This window comes from Aulonocara stuartgranti (assembly GCF_965226115.1).
Source record: "Aulonocara stuartgranti genome assembly, chromosome: 20".
NCBI classification, from domain to species: domain Eukaryota; kingdom Metazoa; phylum Chordata; class Actinopteri; order Cichliformes; family Cichlidae; genus Aulonocara; species Aulonocara stuartgranti.
Window position 1 is genome coordinate 25,948,996 of NC_138956.1, and position 6,607 is coordinate 25,955,602.

Genomic DNA, 6,607 nt, shown 5'->3' on the forward strand with positions numbered 1-6,607 from the left:
CCTTCTTCAGAAGACTCCTGATTCATCCTGTGCAACCCTCCTGCCCCCACAAATACACGCACATCACCCCCCGCCCCCTTACCACACACACACATCATCAACATCATCCTGGATAAACATACTGGTCCACAGACTGGTGAAAATTGCCCACACCTTTAGGAGAACGGAGGCCTCACATCTTCCTAACAAAACTCTATCATCACCAAACTATTTAATTGCACAGATGGTACTTTTACAAACAAGAAGATTATGATAATTTGCTTTTGTGGGCATGCATTAGCCAGGGACTCACTTGGCAATTTGAGGCATTAATTAAAAAGGTAGTTTCTGCTTTGCATTCAAAGTAAATCGCACATTCAAAATAACAACAATAATCATTGTAGTCTCTGCTAATGAGTACATGTTCAGTGGGTTACGCGGAGAGAAGGGGAGCGAGAGAAGAGGTGCCCGCTGAGCACTCTGTTAATACATAATTCATGCATAAGCCTTCATTTTCAAGTAACCTTAGAAACTGACCACTCGCCAGCCAACACACATGCAGCAACAGCATCCACATTGTTGGTGGAAAAGTAAAGTACAGTGGCACTCTGGGAAACAGGAAACAGGAAGTGGATTACAGGATAAGTCCCTTAAGTTGGTTTATCATTGAATAATAAGCAGCCTCAGAGAGTTGTTTTATCGTGAAAATGATTATGAGGCATGGAATCCCATTTTATGAACGTGTTCATTCCATTAGTTTCTGTTCAATTAAAAGATTAGAAAAGGCGATGTAGTTCTAATTGAAACATGTCCTATTGACATTACAGGCTTGGATGGACAAATTTCTAATTAATTAAGTTGAGATTAATTCGAGCCTAATCCGGCCATGTAGTGTATTTATCTTCATTAGCCACGCTGAGTACATGAATATCTTTCAACAGGCAACTCGTGCATGTCCAATGTAGTTTTGGGTGTACATACTGTACACTGGGGCCAAAATTCATGAGATGCACTAAAAATACATTTAAGGAAACTGTGTGGGAACTGCAGGGAACAGACTGCTGGGGAGAGAAACCAGGGATGTGAGAGGGGAGGGAGGCAGATGGCCACCTCCACAGTGAGCACACTGAGACAGACAGGAAGGCAGGACTGGAAAAATGCAGCAACAGCCTTTACAAATGACACCCGGAGAGACTGGTGTCGCAACGCACGACACTAATTCCCCAGCTCGGACTCGGCGGTGAGACTCCCACTTACACTGTCAATGGAAAGGTTACTTTTGAAAAATGGGGCCTTCACCGTGATTTAATTCACTGACTAACCCCAGGAAGAGGGGCCTTTTCCCCGGGGAGGCTGTGTGATTTAGACTGAGATTACACTTTGGTTTGGATCCTTTCTTTCTCTCCCCTTCCTCGCTTTTATACAGACAAAGAGTCACGTGTCTGCGCACTCAAACAAATTCCATTTCACTTTCATCATGGGATGAAGTAGGAAGCAACAAGAAAGAGGAATGAGAGGTTTATGTTTAATACACAGCTGACCAAAAAACCAAATAGAGTCATAGTTTTCACATGGCAGGGGCGCACAATATTTAACAGGCATCCTGCCAGATAAATTATGGTCTCCTTTGAAAAAGCCAGAGCTTTTGTTTCAAGCATTCAATAACTTGTCTGCTCGATATGGTCTTTTTCAAGTCAATTACAGGGGCTGGCACTGTGTGCTCCTCTAAAGAACGACGAATCCAAGAACAATAAAAAGTCAACATCCAGGACAAGAGGCAATAAGGTTTCTTTTTGGGCAGACACTAGGCACAATGGGCTCTGTCTGTCAAATTAATTAACCTGGAAACCTGTTTAATTCCCAGACTCGAATGAAAGGGCGACGGTATCCACAGGAAAGAAATAACTCCAGAGCAGGAGGTAATTGCACGTCGAGGTGATTTGTTCGAAAGCACACAGGCCACCAGCCTGTTTGGAGTCATGCATATTCTGCGAGGGGTGAGGTGTTAATGTTAGATCAATGTAGGAACATTGTTAGATTAGCAACATGAAGGTCACTGAGCTGCTGGGCCCCCTTGTCTCATTTTGTACCATCTGCTTTGGAATAATAAAATCAGGGCTATCCAAGCTTTTCTGTACCACTGTAACCAGAAATAGTGCCTGTAAGGAGACAAAAAAAAGCATGTTGTAATTCTACAGGCGTGCTGCACGAGAAGACAAATTCTTACCTCTTCTGCTGTTTATGCCAAAGACAAAGCAGGTGCAGTGCAGCTAGGACGATAGACTCTCCACACTCTCAATTACGATTGTAATCCATCTGTCATACCCTCTCCCTTCTAATTATGTCTCTGTAAAGCTGCTGCTGTGAGCTCAGTACCCATTCACACTCTGAAATGTGAAAGATAGACAGATAATGCACAAGTGACCACTGGAATACATAACTGCAGTGGGCAGCTTGGTGACAGCTGGTTTTCTCCTGTTTGAGTTTGCTTACATTATAAGTGCACATTGGCAAAAATATAAAGTGAGAAAATGGAAACCCAGTATAATATTAATGTAAACTATAGCTGTTTTTCTTATATAAGACAAGTGTCTACTCCTTATTGTGAGCCAGCATGGTTGTGATAATGACTATAGGTGTTATATGTGACAATAATGAATCCAAAGGTGCTGACCTTCCACCCACAGAGGCCAGGAATTTTCCAGAGACCCTATTAGTGGGTAACTGGGCCTTTGTTTTGATGGCTAACGTCATGCTCCACTGGACTCACATGGTAAGTGGGTGCAGCTGTGTTAGTTAGCCAGGAGGACTTTAGCCACAAATGTGATTGTGATAACAAATGCCTATTGCCGTACGTCCGTTAATTAGCCAATGCTTTGAGCAACTCTGTGACATTTTTCTTTTTTTTTCATCTCAAGTGTTTTTATGTGGCCTTGTGAAAGAGGAGATTTTATCCTCAGTCTCGGTCAGTGAGTCATTACAGCCCCTCTTCATCTGTGTTTCTGTTTTATGGGGATGATACGACAGGCCTGTGAAAGAATATAAAAAGCTACAGCCGGCATTTGTTTAGCTCATCTTACCAAAGGATAAAGGATAAAATTTAGGCTGGGTTAGTCCAAAAATAACCAAACCCCCCAACAAACAAAAAGCCTATAGGGCAAAGACACAAACGGGTTAAAATAAAGTCAGTGTAAACATGATATAGCCAGGCTTAAAGTCAAAATCTAGTTTGTTTTCCTATAGTTGCTACTCAGACTACACAGCTTGTAACACTAAAGACAATAGCAAGCTCCAGGTATCGACTGTACAGCTTGCAGGATTTTAGATGATGTATACTTATTGGCGATGGAAATACAGCGCACTTGATGAGGAGTTGACAGAGAGGTTTCGATTCCGTAGAAGCGATTTATTTAAACCTGCTGAGAAGCTGTTGCAATTCTTGCTGGACACAATCCAAAGATTGGTTTGTACCACTGATCGGTTTTCCCATCAACCAAATCAGTGAAAGCAGGTGAAGCTTTCCAAAAACCATCAACGGTTATACCGCTATGTACTGACCTTTTCAGTGGAGAATCGTATCAAGTTTGATTAATTTTGTGCTTTTCTTTGTGTTGCTGAGGTCTTTCCACTTTTACCTTACACTTTCTTCTCAAAGCGGGGCGCCTGACTCACTACACTCCAAGTTGAGTGCTTTTTCTGGTTAAGCTATCAAACTAGTACTGCTAGACTGTCAGTGTGTTCTTGTGCTGACTATAGCTGTTTTCTTCTTTCAATGTCAGTGAAAATGCCTTTTCTACTTCTATTATCAACAGTTACTGCAAATCAGAAGTGAAAAATCAGCAAGAGAACAACAGGCTGTTATTTATGCACCCTAGCAACTAATACTGCAAGGCAACCACGGTAGTCACATGGGTATTCACATGAATGCATCGCTAAGATCTGGCACAATTAAGACTGGGTTTTCGCTTTGTTGCTGCAAACAAATGATGCGGACAGCGTGCGTTCTAAAGACTAGTGTTGATAATAAAGTCAGGACGATGCTTAGTAAAGTCTTGTTGTTGCTGTATAGTTGCTGGGCAACCACATTGATGAAAATGAAACTCTTTAAATTTGGTTTAATATCACAGAGACATCATGGTAAGAACATCTGGATTTTAGATTTATCATAGTGCAGCTATTTCTTTAATGCATTTGCCTAAGGTTACAGATGAAGAATTAGTTTGTCACTTGTGAGTTTTTATTAATCCAAAGACTAAAAGAAACACAGTAAAACAACATTTAGGTCCAGTATTTGGGCAATGGCACATTTTATATACCACCACAGTGGATTTCACATCAAACTCTCAAGATATGATTGACTTTCAGCTTTAATTCAAGAAGTTTAACACAAGTACTTCATTAACCGTTTAGGAATTACAGACATTTTATACACAGTCCCTTATTTTCAGAGGTTCAAAGGTTAATGAACAATTGATTATCCAGCATTTTCATTACAAAGTGAGGTCGGTTCCCTTGTCATTTCATGACAAATTAAGCGAATAAAGGTTTTGCAGTCCACTCCAAGCTTTCCAGGCATCAATACAAGTGAAGCGGCCCGTCTTTAGCATCTTTAGGCTGAAAAACGAAAACAGACCTATGAAAAACATTACGTGGCAAAATCAACAAACTAAATTCTTTCAGAATTCTTTCTTTACTTAAGAAAACAAACCTCTCATCACATTTAGCCATGTTAAGTAAACACATGAGGAGGTCAGATGATCATTATCAAGGTCTACAATTAAGCGATTCTTTCATGAAAAGGGTTTACACTAAGGTGCAAACAACTGGTTATGCTCAAAAAAATCTAAAAGAGTCTGTACAGTTCTGAAAAGAATATATAGAGAAAACCAAGATTTACCTGTACCAGAATGATGGGAAGAGAAAAATATGGAGAAGGAGAGAAACAGATGATGCACAGTATGCCACATCATCTGTCAAACACGGTAGAGGTAATGTTATGGCATGGGTGTGTATGACTGCAAATGCAAGCAGTTCGCAGGTGTTTATTGATGATGTGACTGCTCAGAGAAGCAGCAGAATCAGAACTCTGAAGTGTGCAGGGCAAGAATCCCTGCTCAGATTCAGGTAAATGCTGCAAAACTGGATGGATAGATGGATAATGACTCAAAGCAAACTGCAAAAGCAAACAAAGAGTTTTTCAAGGCATAGAAATAGGATATTCCTCAATGGCCAAGTCATTCCTCTGAACACAACCCAAATGAACATGCTTTTTAATAACTGAAGACAAAACTGAATCCAGAGAGACCCACAAACAAGCAGCAGCTGACAGTGGCTACAGTAAAGGCTTAGCACAGCACTGCAGAATATTTTCATCCAAGTATGAAAAACAATGCTTAAATTGAAAATTATGTTAATATGTCCAATTACTTCTGAGCCTCAGAAAAAGTGATGGCTGTAATTGCTAAACAGTTAATGTCGTTTTTAAATTAATTGTGTGGATGCTTTAAGCATCCACACTATTGAGTTCCTGTTTCTCTTTATTCTTTATACTTTATTGGGTGGATGCCGTAGGCATCCACACTATTGAGATCCTGTTTCTCTTTATTCTTTATCCTTTATTATTCTAGTTGCTCCGTTTCTTTGCCGCTTAACTACTCCCTCAGTTTTCAGCCGATTTTTACCATTCAAACTCTAAACTGTTCTGCTATTTCTGCTTTCGACTGCTATATCTTTTGGTACTTATTACTATTATACTTTTTAAAATATTACACTTTTTTCCTTTAATTTGTCCCATTGAAATGAATGGGAAACTTCTACAATTCTGCTAAAACTTGCTTGTCTTTGAAACTTAACTACTTCCTCATACTTTCACCTAGAAACTCCATTCAAACTTTAAAACGTTCTCAGATGATTGGGCTATTCCTGTGTGATTCAGCTTTTTCATATCTGTTACCGTTTTCATGTAATGACTCTTTAAGTTTTCAGTTACAACTTTGTGATTTTTCAGAAAATACATGTGTTGCTATGGTTGCTATGCAATTAACTCCCACTGCACACTCGTCCGTTCTGAATTTTCTCTTCATGTCTGAACAACTCCTTGCTACTCGCTCAATTTCCACTCAACTTCCACAAATTATACATCAAAACGTAGGTATTTTTGCTGGCTTTAAGACAGTGTCACTATAATTATTGTGAGAGTTACGTTTTTTTCACAATTTGCCTCGAAGTGACACATGGTCTAAAAACTCCCCATTCAAAGTCTATGGGGAGGTTGTGAAACTCAGAGCTGAAATACTGAAACTGAAGGCATTTTCAAATCGTCATATCTCCTTAACGAAGCAAAGTTAAGACATGAGGCTTGTCCCTGTATATCTTCAGACACTCCTGACACTCACAATTCAAGAATTATTTTCTCACCTATTACCGTTCTGAGATGAGTTAGACTTGTTTGAGGGGTGGAAATCTGTCCTCCTCTCATTTTTCAAATTCCGAAAATGAAGCCGTTTCTTCTCTCGTCATATCTCCGCGACGGAGATACAAAGAGCTATGTAAATCGCAGTCAAAGTACACCAAAGTCCGCTGATTCACCCAGTGCAAGAATTATGCTTCTATCCCACCTAGTTTTTGA